The 18,707-nt window shown below is 48.5% G+C and overlaps 1 protein-coding gene and 1 long non-coding RNA gene across 4 annotated transcripts in view; one reads left to right on the plus strand and one right to left on the minus strand.

Moving 5' to 3' along the window:
• Lrfn2 (leucine rich repeat and fibronectin type III domain containing 2) overlaps positions 1-18,707 on the minus strand; it is a 160,295-nt gene that overhangs the window by 34,965 nt on the left and 106,623 nt on the right. The window lies entirely within an intron of this gene.
• On the plus strand, positions 966-15,708 carry LOC121133280. Its single transcript, XR_005870099.1, has 4 exons — positions 966-1,083; positions 1,392-1,553; positions 8,178-8,416; positions 14,723-15,708. It is a non-coding gene; the product is annotated as an uncharacterized LOC121133280 (long non-coding RNA).

An 18,707-nucleotide genomic window follows, 5' to 3' on the forward strand; every position in this document is an offset into this window, starting at 1 on the left:
CCTCCTTATGTCATGGTTCTGTGCACTGTTCTCCGCATTTAAGCTACTGGGTAGTGAGATTCAGAGCCACTGAACCTAACCGACTCCACTGTGGAAAGAATTGCCACTTACTCAGGATTGCCTGGCTCCAGGCCATACTCCAAGCAGAGGAGGGCCCTCCCGAGGCATCCATGTGCCTGGGTGTACCCAGGACTGGCAGCCTCTACTATGGATTGCTTAGGAACCGGAGATGGCCCAGCTGTTCCACTACATTTGAGCACTTGTGCTTTCTGCTTGGAGAGAAACTTGGAAGGAAGGCTGGGGCTCTCAGAAGCAGAGGGCTCCCTGGCTCTGAAAGGCCCACTTATCAGACCCTGATGGCAGTGATCATACACACATATGCATATACACCTTCCTACACACATTTGTACACACAAACATGCACGTATATATGTACACACAGAAATATACTGGCAATAAATACAGAATTGTGAAACTAGGCTGTTAGTTTATTAGTAGTGCCTCTAGCAATCTTTTAAAATGTTGCTTTTATTATTATTTTTCAGTGTGTGTAGGGGTGTGCACACACTCACACACGCGTGTGTGTTTTAAGAGGATACAGGCACAAGAATGCAGATACCCTGGAGTCAGAGTTACAGGGAATTGTGGGCCATAGAATATGAGTGCTAGGAACTGAATTCTGGATCCTGTGGAAAAGCTACTCTGAATTGCTGGTCCATCTCTCCAGCTGCTGCAGATGGGATATTTATACTTAAAACAATGGGATGGGTATAAAATGGGCAGGGAAGAGCAGTGGAAATGGGAGCAGAAGGATAGATTTCCTCTGATTGTTCATTAGTCCTAAGGCCCGACATTCCTGATCCCACACCCTCCTTCCTTCGCAGCCCCGCCCCCAGCCTCTCTGTGGGAACTACCAGGAGCTGCTTCCAACAGAAGAGGCAACATTTAGCAGATGGCTGGCTAGATATATGTGCTGTCTCTCCACCCTGATTTCCATTTAAAAGATAACTTAGCAACCAGACTGAACCCCCACCCACCTCTGAAGCCTGTAAAGCAATTGAGATGCTCTGTCGCCTGCTTCAGGTAAAAAGGAATAAGCCCCCGAAAGGGTGCTCCAGCTAGGAGGTGGGAGGGGCTGGGACCTGTAGGGAGGTAGCAACCTGTACCTCCTTCTCCTAGAAGCCCCTGTTCAGACTCCTCTCTGCCCCATACATCACCCTGCTCACTCACAGGAGTCCTGGAAGCTGTCTTGTCTAGTGGTGGGGAGAAGAAACCGACTTCCTTCCAGCAGAGATGGAAACACAGGCATCAGAAGTTAGAGGCTAGGGCTCCATTTCAGAGTAGGAAGAATGAACGGGACCAGGGAACTGATTACCCCCTTCCCCCCTCAGCACTCTTCCTGGGCCCGCTCACCCCATCAGGACGGAAGTAGGACTGAAGATCTTCTAAACAGACACTGATACTGTGACCTACCTCCTGCCATCAGATTATTGAGACAATGGACACTAAGAAACTGCAGTTTCCGGGGACTACCCAGGAAGGCCGAGGCTGAGGTAAGCACAGGGGGAGCTCACTCCCAGGAAGAGACTTCACACTTCTGATGACCATTCAGCAGAGGATGCTGCTGAGAGATGCCAGAGGACAGGGCCTTGACTAGGATGGCTCCCCTCTGCATTCCTCTGTTTTCTAGTGACAGCTAGACACCAGGACCCCAGAGATGGGTTAGGGGTGGGGATGGAGGAGGAGGAGGAGGAGGAGGAGGAGGAGGAGGAGGAGGAGGAGGAGGAGAGAACATATGCACATCCCTAGGAGAGGCTTACAAACCCTAGAGGTTCTCCTCTTGGTAGCTGCAGAAAGACATGGGATGGATACCAACAGCATTCCCTAGGTTGTCTCCCCACAAATCCACAGGGGCAGAAGCCACCTTCTGAACAACAGCCAAGAGGGGAAACGGAAGGGCAGCAGGAGCCCATTTAGGGCCATTGAAAGGCTCCTGTGTGAGACAAGCAGTTCTTATTGGAAGTCAGCTAGCAGGCCAGAACCACTTCCTCTTCGGAAGACCATATTATACCTCTGTGTTAATACATCCGTGATAGCTTTCACTGTGTAATTATGTTTGCCTGCCTGTCACTCCCATTCACTGGGGACCTTGGCAAGAAGTGTATCTCCTTCGCTCTGAATCCCTGGTAGCAAGCTTAGCCCATGCTCCTGAGAGGACCCTAGGCTAAGTGAATGAATGAGTGAATTGTGCTCTAGTAGGAAGAGTCACCTGGGCACCGATGACAGTCTGCACCCTCCAATCTGATACAAGAGTGAGCTTGTTTTTGGGGTGCAGGCCAGGGATTCTGGGGAATGAGTCGCCCAGGGACTAGTCCCTGACAGAAGCTGTGGGACTTGGCGTTCTCATCCCTCCTCTAAGACAACCGTGAGCCATAGAGTACACCCCCAGGGTGCCCAGTGGGCATGAGCCTCAGTTTCCTTTTCACTGCAACCTGTTCTCTAAGTCAGCCTCTCTCAGACTCCTCCCTGTCTTGGTTCCCTCTTCTCTTCCCATATTTCCCAAGTCTACCACCTACATGAGCCACTCACACTGAAGTCCTTGTTCCAAACCATTGCTCCATTTCTGAAGACGTCAGGCCACAGACAAGCCTAATAATTACAACTGGCATTGTGTTATATAAGCTTCCAACACGCTAGACCCCAGTGTCAAGGTGAGATAGAGGGATTTTTTTCTTCTTTGTTAATGCATGCATGAAAACCATTAACTGTATCAATGACTAATAAAAACCAGAGAGACATGTGGTGGGGGACATCAGCTCCCATACAAAAGAGAGGTGGTAATAGTTGCGATGGAAGGGGCTGGGGATGTATTTTGATGGGTACCCTGCTTGCCTCGTGTACACAAAGCCCTGGGTTCCATACCCACTACAACACAAAATAGGCCTGGCAGTGCATGTCTGTAATTTCAACACTAAGAAAGTGGAGGCAGCAAGATCCATTTTAAGTCATGTTCAGCTATATAATGAGTTTAAAGCTATCATGGGCTACATGAGACCTTGTCCCAAAAATTAGCAAATACAAATATCAGTAGAAACATCTGCCCCTGCCCCTGACTGGGTCTAGGAAGCAGTGGAGACACCCAGGTCCCCTTGTGAATGAATGTCTGGGGTTAATGGATAGAGGCCCACACACGATGGGGTATGACAGTGATGAAACAAGAGGTGGGAATGTGAATGGAGGTGGGGTGGGGGCTGGGGATGCGAGGAGGCTGATGTGTGATGTGTGACAGCCTGTGTGTGTGTGTGTGTGTGACTGAACAAGCTCCCCAGGGTGTGTGAGGGGGCGTCATCGCATGAATGGAGGTGAGTGAGCAAGTGAGCAGGTGGGCTCCCCTGACACAGTGCTGTGTGGGCGAGGGAAGCCTTACACACATCTTGGGTGGGAGCGAGGCTGTGAAGAAGAGGCAGGGAGCAGAGCTTGCTTGCTTGCCTTTGATGGAGATGGGTGCCGGGTTGTGTGCCGCCGTCACTTTCAAACGCATTAGTCTCCATATAGTTTATGGTCTGTCCTTGGAGACGTAGAAGGTCCATGGCTGTCAGCTATCTGCATCGGTCTCGGCCCCTCGACTTCCCTGCTCACACCTGTCAGTTTCCACCTGTGCTGAGAGGTGGGGACAGGAGTTCTGATTCAGTCTGGACTCTTAAGATCCCCCTGCACTGACTGTCTTTCCTGAAGTCTCCGGCCAGCCGGGAGCTCTGGGCACCTGAGTGGACCACTCCCTTCCCGCCTCGGAGAGCAGGGGTGGAGAACATGGGCACATGGGACCCATTTCCCATCACAAGGACTCTTCCCCCTCACTGAAGGTCTTCTCAGCAGACCTAAACTCCAGGACACAGCCCCACCTTCTCCAAACGCCAACCCCCTTGCCCACGTCTGTCTTAGAGATGGTGTCTGTCCGTCCACTGATTCTTCAGTGCCCTCCCAGTGCCCCCAGGCCTACCTGAGCGCCCTCCCCACACTGGTCCATGTCCACTCCACAACTGAGCTAATGGAGGGAGCAGTGGGGTGGATAATTGAAAGCAGCAGATAATCCAAAACTCATTTCCATTTGGCTGGGGAATGTTCCGTCTATGATTTAGTCTCCTCATTATGTTTGGCTCAGGCAAAATTAAAATTGGCTTTTCTTATTTAAGCCACCCAGGCTACAGGGTGGGCATGGACTGGACGGCATTAAAGTTCACTGTGGCTACAGAGCGTAATTATGTGTTAGCATCTGAACAAGAGATCATACTTGAAGGTCACTTGAGAGGGGAATTGCACTTCTCAGCAGACTTGGGATCCCTGAAGACTAGGCTGCGTCCTCCTTAAATCGGGTCTCTCTAAGGACGGTATTTGTGTCCCTCGGACTCAGGATCCCTGAGCACATGTGTATCTCCCTGAGACTGAGATTCCCCGGAGACAGCCTGGGTCTCCCTTTATCAGTTACTTTCCTATTGCTGGCAGCTTAGAGAAAAGAGACTTTATTTTGGGTTTACAGTTTTGAGGGTTACAGCCCACAGTGGCTGAACTGAGGTGTGGTAGAAAGAACAGCTTAGAACTCCCTTCTGGAACCACAAGCAGGAAGCAGACAGAATGCACTTAATATGGCAGAAGGCTTTTGAAATCTCAAAACCCGCCCCCAATGACATACTTCCCCTAACAAGGCCACACCTCTTAGTTCTCCCCAAATAGACACCCACTGTGGACCAAAGGCCCGAGCCCTAGGGGAGCTATCTCACTCAGTCCGCCACACCCTGACTGTGGCTCCCCAGGACAGAGCTGCATCTACTTTTTATATCCCAAGTATCGATCTTAACATATAACTCCTCCTAGGTCTGAGGCTGATACTCTTCATGTCAGGGTCCCCGGTGATGCCTGCGCCTTCCTAGTCACTTCTGGTTCCTTATCAAAGGCCTCATCAGGAGGATGCACATGATGATCACTCCAAGCTCACAGTGCTTTGGACAGTGTCTCATTACACACAGGAGCCTGTGTTATCAGTCAAAAGATCTTCTTAATGAGTGTTTATTTTCAAGTTTCAATGAAACCTGTTTGTGAAGCAGCAGGGTAGGTGCCATTGTAAGGGGCATCAGGGGCAAAGAAAGTCTACATTCCTACTCCAAAGTCTATTTGTGGCAGGGATCTTGAGACATAAGTCCATCCTGCTGTCCAACCTGGACTTGTGCCACACCCAGGCCAACAAAAGCTAGACAATTTTTTGGCAGAGACCACCTAACAAACTCCCTCTACAGGTGTAAGTCACAGAAATCTGTATTAGGAAAGAGAGCTGTCCATGGGTACAAACTCCCTCTACAGGTGTAAGTCACAGAAATCTGTATTAGGAAAGAGAGCTGTCCATGGGTACAAACTCCCTCTACAGGTGTAAGTCACAGAAATTTGTATTAGGAAAGAGAACTGTCCATGGGGTCCCACAGCAGACTGCCCTATCTCCCATGCTCTAGCTAGCTCCAGTAGAGGGGTACCATAACAAGGGTCTTCAAGGACAAAGGGGTGCCAGGCCATTACGCCATGTCCACCTGCTATGAGCTTAGGTATGCCGTGACCCTCCTCATCCTTGCTTCTGCTCTGTAAAAAGCCGCCGGCAGCTGGAGAGATGGCTCATTCAGTAAAACGATTGCTATGCAGGCATGAGAACCTGAATTCAGAGCCCTGGAGCCCATGTCAAAGCCAGGCATAGGGTGTGTGTCTAGAACTCCTGCAGTGGGGTAGAGACAGGAAGACCCTGAGGGCTCACTGGCAAGCCAGCCTACCTGCACCATTTCCGTGAGAGACACTGGAGAGAAGGCTTAGCAGTTAAGAACGCTGGCTGCTCTTCCAGAGGACCCTGGTTCAAATCCCAGCACCCACACGGCAGCTCACAACTGTCTGTAATTCTAGTTCCAAGGGATCTGACACCCTCTCTGTTGGCCTGTGGGAGAATCAGGCAAGCATACAATGCATGTTCGCACACACAAGCAAAACACTGCTGCATGAGGAGATCAAAGGAGTAAGTCTTAAAATAGGGTGCAGAGTGACTAAGGGAAGCATCTGTGTCGATTTCAAGCCTCTACATGCACATAGATAGATGTACATATGTGCTCACTCACAAAAAGCACACAAAGCAGGGCATTTGGTCCATGCTTATACCTGCTGCTGGGGAGTCAGAGACAAGTGGGTCTCTGGGGTCCCTGGTCAGCAAGCCTAAGCTTAATCCGGTTTCAGGTCAACGCGGAATCCTCAAAAATGAAGGTGGAAAGCACCTGAGAAATGACGGCCAAAGTTGTCTGGCCTCTCCATAATGAAATGAACGCGCGCGCGCGCGCGCGCATACACACACACACACACACAGGAGCTCAGATGGGGAGGATCCTGGGGAGGTGGGTGGCAAGGGACCAAAAAGAAGCTCTAGGTAGGGACTGTTGACCAACCTCGAGCAGGTCTAGAGAAAGCAAAGAGGTCCAGAACCTGGGGTCAGGCAGCAGAGGGGAGCTTCCTCACTGCTAGAGAGGGGACAACGCAGACCCCAGCCAGGATAGGGTTGAAGAAAGAACTTCCTAGCAGTTGAATAGGTACAACCCCTGGTGGCCTGCCCCTAGGAAGGACAGCCAACCCAGTTACTTCCTTCAGATGCCTGTCAGCAACCAAACCTCACCAGTGGTCAGAGCTCAGGGAGACCACTCAGCTGGTCATAGCGCCGCTGGGGCACAGGACATGGTGAACAGGGGTACAGAGATGATTTGGAGAAATAAACAAAAGCCAACCAGAAGACAGGCTCCTCTTCTCTCCCACTAACTTTCCCAAGGAGTTCCTGGATCACAAAACCATTTGGAAGTATAAGAAGAACGGAGGGGGAGGCAAAAAAAAAAAAAAAAAAAAAGAGGAAAAGGAGGAGAAGAGAAAGATTAATCCACTGAAAACAGGGAACCCCCACAGACTAAAGGGCAGTAAATATGAATTCAATTTGGTTTAGCCATTTACAGTATCCAGCCTTCTATGGCTCTGACAGGCCGATCAGATAAAAGGCACCGTTGCCGCCGCGACGTCGCATTTAAATTTTTATTGCAAACACCAGGCTCCATTACCCAAGGTTTGCTCTCTGCATTCCTAATGGCTTCTGTCTTCATGTTGGGGAGGACTGGTCTGGTGCCTGGTGGACAGCAGGGGGAGCATGGCCAGCTCTGTGACTCCCCAGAGCCTCTGTCCTTTCCCTTCCTTTGGCTTAGGGAGAGACGATGGGCTGTCTCCTGCTCCAGCCTGGTCTACATATTTCTATTTGAAAATGTAACTGTACATGGGGGGGGGAGGTGCGCATACCACAGTGAGCATGTGGAGTTCAGAGGACAAGGTGTGAGAGTTGACTTTCTCCTACAGTCTTCTACCGTGGGACCTGGGTGTGGGCCTCAGTTCTCCCTCAGGTTGCCCAGCGAGGGTTTTTTACCGCAGAGCCATCTCATCCCAGCCCAGAATCTTAACAGAAGCCCTCTGTCTCCATCGTCATCTTTTTCCTCCTCCCTCTTTTTCCTTGGGTTTCCTCCCTGGAGACTCTGGATTTAAGATCTAGAGCCCTGTGGCAGACCCCTCCTTCCTCAATGACACAGTAGCCTGCTCTACTCAGTGGCATGGATTTATTCCATCAGGCTTCCATGGAACATCTGCTCAGATAGGCGTATGGGACATGGGGACAGATCCTCTTCTCAGGATGCCTTCCTCCTAGGGATGGGGTTCTGATGGCAGGCGATATCCAGGGCCTTCCAGAAGGGAAAGTGCCAGGCCAATATGCCATCTCCAACCTCTATGCATATAGGCAAATACAACCCCAAAGACCAGCTATGCCATGACAGCTTATCCTTGATTCATGTTTACAAAAACCAAAACCAAAACAAGAGAAACCTGGTAGCTGGGAGAGGGCTCAGTCACTAGAGTGACTGTCATGCAAGCATGAGGACCTAAGTTCAGATCCCCAGAACCCATGTGATAGAGCCGGGCACTGTCCTTGTCTTGGGAGAGGTTGCAAATCCACACACGGACAACCGCAGTCCTGGGAGGAGAGAAGGAGTTCTAAGTGGTATGTTAGCACTTTACACTTGGTCTTCTATTCAAACCACTTAACAATTCAATACTATCTGCCCATTTTACAGGAGAAATGGACGCTCAGGAGACTGAAAATGTGTGCCCAATAAGTTAGAACAGAGGCAGAACTGAAATTCCAAGCCAGGTGTGCCCTACAGCTTACTCTCAAGACACAGAGAAAGTCACACTGTGTGGAGGGATTCTGAAGACGCCTGCCCGTCAATTAGGACAAGGGAACACACTTCTTGGAAGAGGTCTCACTGTAACTTGCCACTTGAATGACAGGTGGTGGATTCGAGAAGCTAGGGTGAGTAGTCAAAGAGAATATTCTAGAAGTAAAACAAAGATGTCAGGTATATTGGTTGGAGAGAGCCAGGCATTACAGATGTTATTTATTTATTTGAATTTTTTGAGACAGGGACTCGCTGATTATGCTGATCTGGAACTCTATGCAGATCAAGCTGGCCTCCAGTTCAAAGAGATTCACCTGCCTCTGCCTCTTGAGTGCAGGGTTTACAGCTGCCTTTTAAAGGAAGCTCCAAGCTTGATTTGATGATTAACATAGGCAAAAGCCCAGCCACTGAGATGCTGAGGAGGCCTCTGAATTTGAACCCTGACTTTCCTCTTTTCTGGCTATGGGACCTTGGCCATCTTGATGCCTCTGAATTTTCCTCCATTGTAAAACTGACTCTTTGTAAGGATGACTGGAGTCAATGGTGCAAAACACATAAGCTCATTGTGAAATCTCAAAGCCGTAGTACCCACTCCAATTTTTACACTGTGGGCCATCATTCTGTGGCAATTGGCTGCTGTCAAAGGGACCTGTAAGAAGATAGATTTTTCAATTGCCACAGAAGCAGAAAGCTGAACTATGAGGCATATTCATGGAACTCTCAGACACTCTCAGGAGACCTGGGCCTTTAACTGAAAGAAACAAGGCTGTGGCATGGGAGGAGTCAACACAACCCAAGCTATGCCTCTGGTCAGAGTTGGGTCCTCCTCCCCTTGCCACCTCAAGCTTGGGGACAGGCTGGGGACAGGGGGCTTCATGATCCTAAGGAAAGGCAAGCAGAGGTGAAGAGCGACTGTTGTAGTGAATGCATCATGCCCCTGTGGTGGTTCCCAGACAGCCCCGATCTGTGCCATCAGGGGCCACAGAAGAGAGAAGCCGGGGCCTCCTCTCAGATCACCTCAGGCCTTCCAATATCTCCTTCCCATTGGTTTATCACCAGATTTTTGTCAGTAAGATTCTGCATATTTCCTGAGCTAAGTCTTTGGAAACCATAAACATTTACAGAGCAACTGCTATGCTGGGCTCTATACAGTATGAGCAAGTAGTTCCTCCATCTCCTCGGGGAGACTAATCCATGACAGGAGGATAGAGAACCCTCACAAAGGGAAGACAAATTAACTAGCTCCTCCACAGGCAGGAAGAGGATGGGTGACAGGGGAAAAACTACCCAACCTCCCTTTGAAGGGGTGGAGCATGTGTCATTCCTTATTTGGTGCTCCTGAGGACAGGTCATTCCCTCTGACTTATGGTCTGTAAAGGTAGACCATGTCTCACCTGACTGAAGATCCCTAAGAACAGGACATGCTTATCAGACAAGAGCTCCTTGAGAACAGACCATGTCTCCCCAGACAGAGCCCCCCCTTAGTACAGGTTATGTTTTTTCAGACAGGGGATCCCTGAGGCCAGGCCTTTTCCCTTATAAAGGGCTTCCTGAAGATAAGACTGCTCTCTGACTGGAGCTGTCTCTTCACAGGTCCTGTTTCCTCTCAGACTGGAGGTCCCCCAGGGTAGACTCAGTCTCTTAGACTGGGCTCCCTTGAAGATGAGTCTCCTTAACTGTAAAGAGAGAGATGCCTTTTCCTTACCTGCTGCTTTAGGTCCCCCCCCCCATCAGTCGCCTGGGCTCTGCCGAGTTGTAGTCCCCAAATAACACACAAGACACTGTATTAATTATGAAGCTGTCGGCCTTGCTTGTTTCTTACTGGCTAGCTCTGACTTAAGTATTTATCCCATAATTGTTAATCTAAGTATTTCTCTTACCGGTGAAGTTTCTGGGTTTCTTACCCTTATGGCGGTTACATCTTGACTCCCTGTGTTTCTCCTACCCAGAGTTCTCCTGGACTCCTAGCCCCACCTATCTTGCTTCCCTATTGGCCAACAGTGCTTTTTTTGACATATACACAGGACTTCCCCCAACACTTAACGGGCGGTGTCTCCCTCAGACTAGGGATTTCTGATGACAGACATCTCTCAGACTCATATTATGGAGTAGTCTTTTTGTACAATGTGAAGATGTGTTTCTCTCATTGATTTGATAAAGAGCTAAATGTCCAATATCTAGGTAGGAAGAGTCTAGGCGGGACTTGTGGACAGGGAAAGAGTGCAGGGATGAAGAAGGGCGGAGTCCCCAGGAGATTCGGGGAGAAGCAAGGTGAACATGCTATGTTAAAGGTACTAAGCAGAGTGGCAGAATGTAGACAGGAACTTTGTGTTAGCTTCAGTTGTAGGGCATTTATAATTAATAATAAAAATAAGTCTCTATGTGGTTATTTGGGAGCTGACTGGCAAGGCAGAGAAATTATGCCTACAGACCTGAGGATAATGGTGTTTCCCTCAGACAGGGCCCTTGAGGGTCTTCTCAGACTGGGGTTGCATGGTACCATGGTCCTGTTTCCTCACTATGATAGAAATCGCCCAGGTCACTGTATTTCTACTCTCTGTACAAGACAAACAACTTGTGCAGACCTCTTTGCTCTCAGGCAAAGTATTTCCTTACGTTTTGTTTCAATCTCTTCCATATATGTGGAAGGGTATTTGAAGACAAGAAAATCTCCAGTCTGCTTTGAACCCCCACCTTTTATGTTCCATCTCTTGCTACAATACTCCAAAGAATCAAATAAATGGGCAATTTGACTCTTAATGGCTAGTTGTGTTAAATGAGAATTCTGCACTGCCTTAATTGAAAGACTGACTCCTAATGGTTTTAGGACCAGCACCTTGTTTGTGGATGTGGAACTTGGAAACAGTTCAAGGAGGGGGTGTCATAAAAACATAAAGTCAAGGAAACTGGCACCTCTCTGGCTTAATGTTCCTATGGGGAGCCACGGAAGCTGGATGGATGTCTGCAGAGTGGTAATGTGCTAAAGAAAGGGCACCTAGCAGCTCACTGCTGTAGTTAGAGGGATCCAGGGCCAAGGAGTAACTATGCAGAGGCTCCTGTTCACCTCCTAAGAGCCACTCTGCCCTTCCCTAGCCAGAACCCCCAAGTACATAGCAAATACAGTTAATAATAGAGCATTGCATGTTTAAAAACTGCCAAGAGTACACTTCAAATGCTCTCACCATAAAGATATCAAGTGTTTCATGTTATTTCATTATGCATCATTGTAGTCACAACCATAACATCAACTTATAGTCCCTAAGTATATGCAGTTACATATTGGAACAAGAAAAAAGCAGCAGAGGAGAGGGAAGAGGAGGGGAAGAGAAGGAAGAGGAGGAAGGGGAAGGAGGAAAGAGGAGGATGGACCAATAGGAAAAGGAAGAGAGAAAAGGAAGGAGGAAGAGAAGAAAAAAGAAGAGGAGGGGGAAGAGGGGAAGGAGGAAGAGGAGGCGGCTGCTGCTGCTCATAATCCTGAAATGTTATTTTGCTACAAGGCCACATCAGAAAAGACTACATTTCCCAGCTTCCCTTGTACCTAAGTGCCTTAGTTAAGGTTACTATTGCTGTGAAGAAACACCATGACCAAAAGCAACTTGGGGAGGACAGGGCTTATTTCACTCACAGTTCATCATCAAAACCAGTGAGGGCAGGAACTCACGCAGGGCAGAATCCTGGAGGCAGGAGCTGATGCAGAGGCCATGGAGGATGCTATTTACTGCCCTGCGTTCTTATAGAACCCAGGACCACCAGCGCAGGCTTGGCACCACTCACTGTGCGCTGGCCCCCCCCCATCAATCCCTAATAAAGGAAATACCCCTACAGCTGAGTGTTCTGGAAGTATTCTCTGAATTGAGGTTCTTTCCTTTCAGACGACTCCAGTTTGTGTCAACTTGACATAAAACTTCCCAGCACACTAAATGTGGTCATGTAACTAAGTTAGAGCCAAAAGCTGTAAGCAGTTATATACTGTGTTTCCTTAATAAAAGGCACTCTCCCTTGCTTCCTGCTTCCTGATGACTGGATGTAAATGGGTATGAAACTTGAGGGTCATGAGTTTGTAGCCATGTTTGAAAGATGCCTACATAGTTAAGTAGAAGGAACTTAGGTCCTGCTAATCATGGCATTACCACTCTGAACTTACTGCTTATTTTTAAATTTAAATTATAATTTTAATTGTGAAATAGCTTAAGACTCATGGCAGTTATAAAGATAATGGAAGGGGTTTCCAAATGCTGGACTCCATCTTCCCCCAGCAGTGGCATCTTAGGTCACCACAGTTCAGTGAATATTGATATGGTGCTATTTGCTCAAAGGCATACCTTGCTCCCTGGACTTGTCACAAGAGAGATAAAATCTTATCTCTGGCCATTTAGTACTGATTTGGTGTGTTTTTATTTATTTATTTTGGCCACTCACAAGTACCTCTTGTACAATTTCCAAACAGTGCACGATAGCATCCCGGCTTCAAGTGTGAGGGACGCACACGGTAGGCTGTAGGAGCTGCAGAGAGGCAAGGGATGAGAGCATCTGCGGGGCACGGAGGTCCTCTAGAGGCATGGAGGTTCTCTAGGATAAAGAACGGTGTGGGGAATGCAGCAGTCCTTGGGACGGTGCTAGCGGACACCCTCCCCCAGCGTCTCTCGTCTTTGCCACATTCTTACGGAGACTTCCTTACTCCACACTCACCCCACTGTTTTGTTTGAACCATCTGCAAGTCCAACCCACCTCTTACCTGACTCCCACTGATGCAGAGGGATCTGATACTTGTTAGTGTAGCATCTCCTGTGGCATGTCAGGAGAAGGCAATGGAAAGTGGTGACATCTGTTGGTGTTTTCAACACAAGTGGAAACAAATTACACTGGACTTAAACGTCAAAGACCCTGAGCACTTCATAGAGAAGTGGGGGGGATCACCTCTTTGGGACAGCCTCTTTCAGCCCACAAGAGTCGTCAGGGCCACAGCATTTGGCCAGTGTCTGCATTTATGCCACCGAAGGCAGACTGGTTACACACAGTCAACACTCAAGTTTAGACATCCATGTACTATCCACCCATTCAGACTAACATGGACTACACATGAAAGACCCCAAAGCAGGTGCAGAGGGGAATCCTAGGATGACAAGCATGTCTGGTCCCTACCACAGAGATAGGTCTCCCTCAGAGAGGCCCCCTGTATATGAGCGTAGCTCAAGAAGGAGACGATTGCTGCCAGTGGTTGTAGAAAGTTCTTTGGCTGCTCCGACAAGGGTGAGGAAGGAGGGATGCATGCAATCAGAAGATCTGCAGCGGGTCCTGAAGGATGGTCACTGAGATGGGCACGGGTGTGGGAAGTGTGTGACACTCAACTCAAGGTAGCATAAGAGGTTCTGCTGCTCACTGTGCTGCCATTATCCCCAAACCTCAGGTGACAGACATTAAAGGAGCGTGACATGATCTAGAGGAGGAGTTTCAATTTGTTTGTTTATCTATACAGTCCATGGAGAACTTCCTGGGGCTCATGAACTGTGACAACTGTATGATGAGTTTTGAGTGACCGTTCACTTTTCTGGGAAGTCTTGATTACATTTTTCACGGTAGAAATAGTTTCTACCATCTGTGTCTTAGTTTCTTTTCCTGTTTCTATGATGAAATGCTACAGCAAAAGCAACAGGAAGGAGGGGAGTTTCATTCTGCCTCAAGGGCACACTCCATTGCAGTGGGGACGCCAGGGCATCAAGAACTCGAAGCAGCTGCTCACATGACGTCCAAAATGAGAAAGTAGAAAGGGATGGGTGTGCACTGTAGCTCCCTTTCTCCCTTACTCAGTCCATGCTCCCAACCAGAGAGTGGAGAAACCCACAGTGGGCAGGTCCCACCTCAATTAAAACAAGGTAATCCCTCACAGAGATGCCTGGAGTCCTGTCTTCCAAATGATTCTAGATTCTGTCAAGTTGGCAGTTAACACTAACCACTCTCTGCATTAGCTTTAGCGCTTATTCTACAAGTAGGCAAGACGATTCTAGAAGTAAGATGGATCTCTCAACCTCAGTCTATCGCTTACCTGACTTAACTCACCATGTAAAAAAAATGTGTCACCTCTGAGTCAACCTTAATCCCTGAGGCTGGGGTTCCCTCTGAGCCAGGATGCTATGGGCTAAGAGGACCCTTGACCAGACCCATTGGTGACTGACACCTCCAGGGTCTAAGATGTTCAGGATCTTTCACAGCGGGAGAAATGCAGCAAAAACACAGCAGCAAACTTTCTAACTAGAGACAGGTAAAAAATAAGGAGCTTGCTGACAGCCAGTGCTGGTGAGGCAGGCAGACAAAATCACACACTGTGGGGTGAGCCTGGACGGGTGCACAGTAGGGCTGGGTAGCTGGAGACAACCTTACAGTACCCATAGAAACTAAATGCCAGCCGCTCTGATTCACATCTAGGAATCTGTTCTCTTCAGGTAGTTATGGCTTATCACGGCTGTCAAGTTGACTGGATCTGGAATATGCTAAAAGGCCAACACCTTGTGCACTCCTGAGAGGACTTTTCTTCATCAGATTGTTTGAAACGGGAAGGTCCGCACCTAAAGTGAACAGCGTCTCGCGGTGGCAACCCAGAAGGGAAGGCGGTGGGAGACCTGCTTAGTGCTGCTTGCCCTCACACTCTCTGGAAGATTCATCTACCACCTGCTGCTGGGCTGCTGCTGCTACATTCCTTCTCAGATCCCGGGACCCAGCTCCAGTTTCCCACGTGTGGACCCCCAGGCCTTCAGTGCCAGGCAGGGCACCCAGCTTCATGGACTGTGTAACTACAGGGTTCTCAGTCTCTGGTGTGGTGCAGTCCTTGATGGACTACCCAGTCCAATCTAGCAAGTCTCCTTTCGTTATATATCCATTCTATCAGTCGTGCTCTTCTCAAGAGCACGACTAACACAAGAGGCGACTCCGCACCTACTGACCAAGCCATTGATGCAAAGACTCCGTTGCATCGTTTCCTGCAACAGCCAAGCATGTGTACGACATAAGCATCCACTTCTAGCCCACCCACCTGAGAAATATTGGGTTGTAAAGCTAGCGTGATGGGAGATCTTAATTGTATTGGTAGAAAGGACATACATACACACGTGCACAAATGCACACATAAAGACAGACTGACATGCACACACACACACACATACTCATAAACACACACATGTACACATACACGTACACATACTCTCAGCTATTATTTCTCCATCCATTTATCATCTGTCATGCAGCCTCTGTCTTTTCTTCAATAAGTCAGAAAGGTTGTAAAGATGTTTCTGAGAACGCCACAGGAAATCCAAGGTTTCACAAGGGTCAGGTGTCTACCACACATACTTTTCAATTCTCATTTTTTATTTAAATGCATCTTCCTTGTAGATGCTGTCAGAAAACGGGCAACTTAAATAAACAAGTATTTCCATTCTCTCTCTCCTCTCCCATTATTTTTTACTTGAAGCTGGTTTTTTGTTTGTTTGCTTGTTGTTTTGTTGTTGTTTGGGTTTTTGCAGTTGGCCTCTGACAGTGACAATCTGTGGAGGTTGCTTGCTATACCTTCAACAAACAAATCATGATCTTTCTACCTCACGCACCTCTCAGACAATCAGCCACTTGTAAGGCCTCCTTGACACCCTGGCAAAACACTTCTGCCCAGTCCTGTGGAGTCCACACCCCAGAACACAGAGCACCTCCTGAGAACGGAAGACATGATATGGACGGAGGGTTGCTCACTCCACAGGGGACGTTGGCTAGGGGACACAGCAGACAGGGGGGAGCTTTGGTTTGAATCTCCACAGGTTTGTGTGCTGAAAGTCCGGTCCCCAGCTGGGGGTGCTATTGGGAGCCATAGAAAGTGGTATGAGGGTTCTATTTCAAGTAAATAAACCATCAAGGGTACAACTCTGAAGGCTATCCCCGTTCTCCATCTCTGCCCTCTTTCTTTCTGAATCTTGTGTGTGTGAGAGTTGTGTATGTGTGTGTGTGGATACACCATGGGGGCATATGTAACAGTCAGAGGACAACGTGTGCAAATCAGGTCTCTTCTACCATGTGGGTTCCAGGCCTTGGTAGCAGGTGCCTCTACCTACTGAGCCATCCTGTCAAACCCCTCTTTCTCTCTTGGCTGCCTCACAACTGTCCCACCATAATACACTAAGTCTGAAACTAAGTCATAATAAACTATCCATCTTAAAATTGTTTCAGGCACTTTGTCACTGCAGGGAAAGCATAATTAACACCAGAGGCCCTCAGGGAGACAGGCTCCAGCAGGCTTCCTTTCAATATTTGGGTTTTCCAGAGCCTCCCCCCCCCGCATCCAAATTCAGGGTGGATGAGCAGATGCACTGGGTAAGGGGCTTGTCACCGGATAGAGACCATCACAGTGAAGTGTCACCCTGCGTGGATTCCCATTCTGTTCTGCCTTCCTTCCCCTCACCATCATCTTTCTGTCCTAAAATGTACCACGACGGCCGGGTGGTGGTGGCGCATGCCTTTAATCCCAGCACTCGGGAGGCAGAGGCAGGCAGATCTCTGTGAGTTCGAGGCCAGGCTGGACCGATAACCTCCAAAACAATACAGAGAAACCCTGTCTCGTAAAAACCAAAAAAAAAAAAAAAAAAAAAAAAAAAAGCAAAAACGTACCACAACTCCGAAAGTTAGGCCTGGTTTTCAGCTCATTCCTCCTCTTGGTTTCTTCTCCTGAATGAGGTGAACAGCCTTCTTTTCCACACACTCTGACCGCCATGATGGTCAGCTTCAAAATGGGCCCAGAATCAACAGAGCCATAAATGCTGGGTTAAAATCTAAGCATGAGTCATGATAATTTACTTTTCTTTAAGTTGTCCTCTCCGGTTTTTTTGGTTACAGCAATACAAAATTAATTAAGTTGTACTGAGCTGACTCATCTGAGAGAAGAGGAACCAAAATGCAGACCTCCAGAATGTCAGGTCCATTTCTCAGATTGTCTACCCTGTGGACAATCCTGTTCTGTAGCGTGTATGCAGACAGATGACTGGAATGAACCAACACTCCTGTGACTCACTTATACTACAGATACTAGGCTATCAGTGGAGGTCCTTCACCAACTGACTGCTAATCAAAGCAGATACTGCCTGAGAGACCTGACCTTGTCAGAGGGGCCTTGCAGAAGCTCTGCCCTTCCTCTGGCTGGGAAAATAGGAAGTGTGAGAGGAATGTCTCCTGTTGGTGGTGAAGAGGCCGTCTGGCCTGCCAAGGAGATGACTGTACTGTAGGGGCTAGGGGTAGTCTCAAGGTGTTAAGAAACTAATGGAATTAGTCTCAAGGAACTAAACCCCCCACAGCACTCTGGGAAACTCAGAACTGGGTACTTTCTGGCGGAGCTTCCAAATGAGACGCCCTGTTTCAGCCACTAGGTCCTGAGTAAAACAGAAGCTCCGCCATAACTTGGCGGTAATAAATCTGCTTTGCTCACATGTGTTAAGTTTGTGGTGATTTGTTACGCAGCAGTGAAAACCCAACTACGTGAGTTCATTTTCAGACAGAAAGGAAGTCAGAAGCAGCCTAGGGTGGGGCAGCGGGGAGCGAGCCGTGGAGAAACTTGGAACCAGGTAAAACTGGTTCCTAGATGGGAACTAGCTTCACTCTGCTGCTTTGAGAACTTCCAAGGGCTAAGAGCATTGTCTCCTGTGCTCACAAGGCGTGTGATGAGGGCTCAAAACAGCCATGGCAATGACAAGAGTGCCACCTTTGTTTGGGGCCCCTTAGAGTTTATCAAAGCTGCTGCATCTGTTGGCTTGGTTAATTCTCCAGGAACCCTAAGGGAACAGTTAATATTTTCTGTTCATTTCACAACTAAACAAAATGAAAACAGATCATCGAGGGCTCTCCATGGTTACACAGTTATTAAAGGCTGTGTGAGAACCAGACCAGGAAGATACAGAAATAAGAGAACAAAAGCCGTCTTTCTGTGTCCTTCTGGATTGAATCGGAAATGTCCCACACAGACTCAAGTGTTGCGTGTCTGGTCCTTAGCTTGTGGCGCTATTCTGAAGGCTGCAAAGCCTATAGGAGGCAGAGCCTGGATGGGGGAAGTCTGGCGCTCAAGGGTGGGTCTTTGACAGTGGATGAGACTTGAGGTGGCTGACAGGAAGCAGAGAAGGGGAGTAGACACCAGGGTCATGTGTAACTGACCATGGGTGGAGCCTCCCAGGTACGCCTTCCCCACCAAGCGGGGTCCAAACCCTTGAAACAGTGAGTCACAACAAACCTCCTTCTTTAGGGTATTTCTCTCCGGTGCTTTGGTCACAACAATGCGAAAGTAACACGTGGTCACCAGAGCTTGCCTCACAGGGTAATTCTGGGAGAGTGGCTTTCCCTCAAACCCCATACAAGCTGAGCTCCAACCAGGAACAGGTGAACTGTATAACTCTTTGAATTCTGAGT

Source organism: Mesocricetus auratus, unplaced genomic scaffold (assembly GCF_017639785.1).
Source record: "Mesocricetus auratus isolate SY011 unplaced genomic scaffold, BCM_Maur_2.0 Super-Scaffold_100021, whole genome shotgun sequence".
Taxonomy (NCBI): domain Eukaryota; kingdom Metazoa; phylum Chordata; class Mammalia; order Rodentia; family Cricetidae; genus Mesocricetus; species Mesocricetus auratus.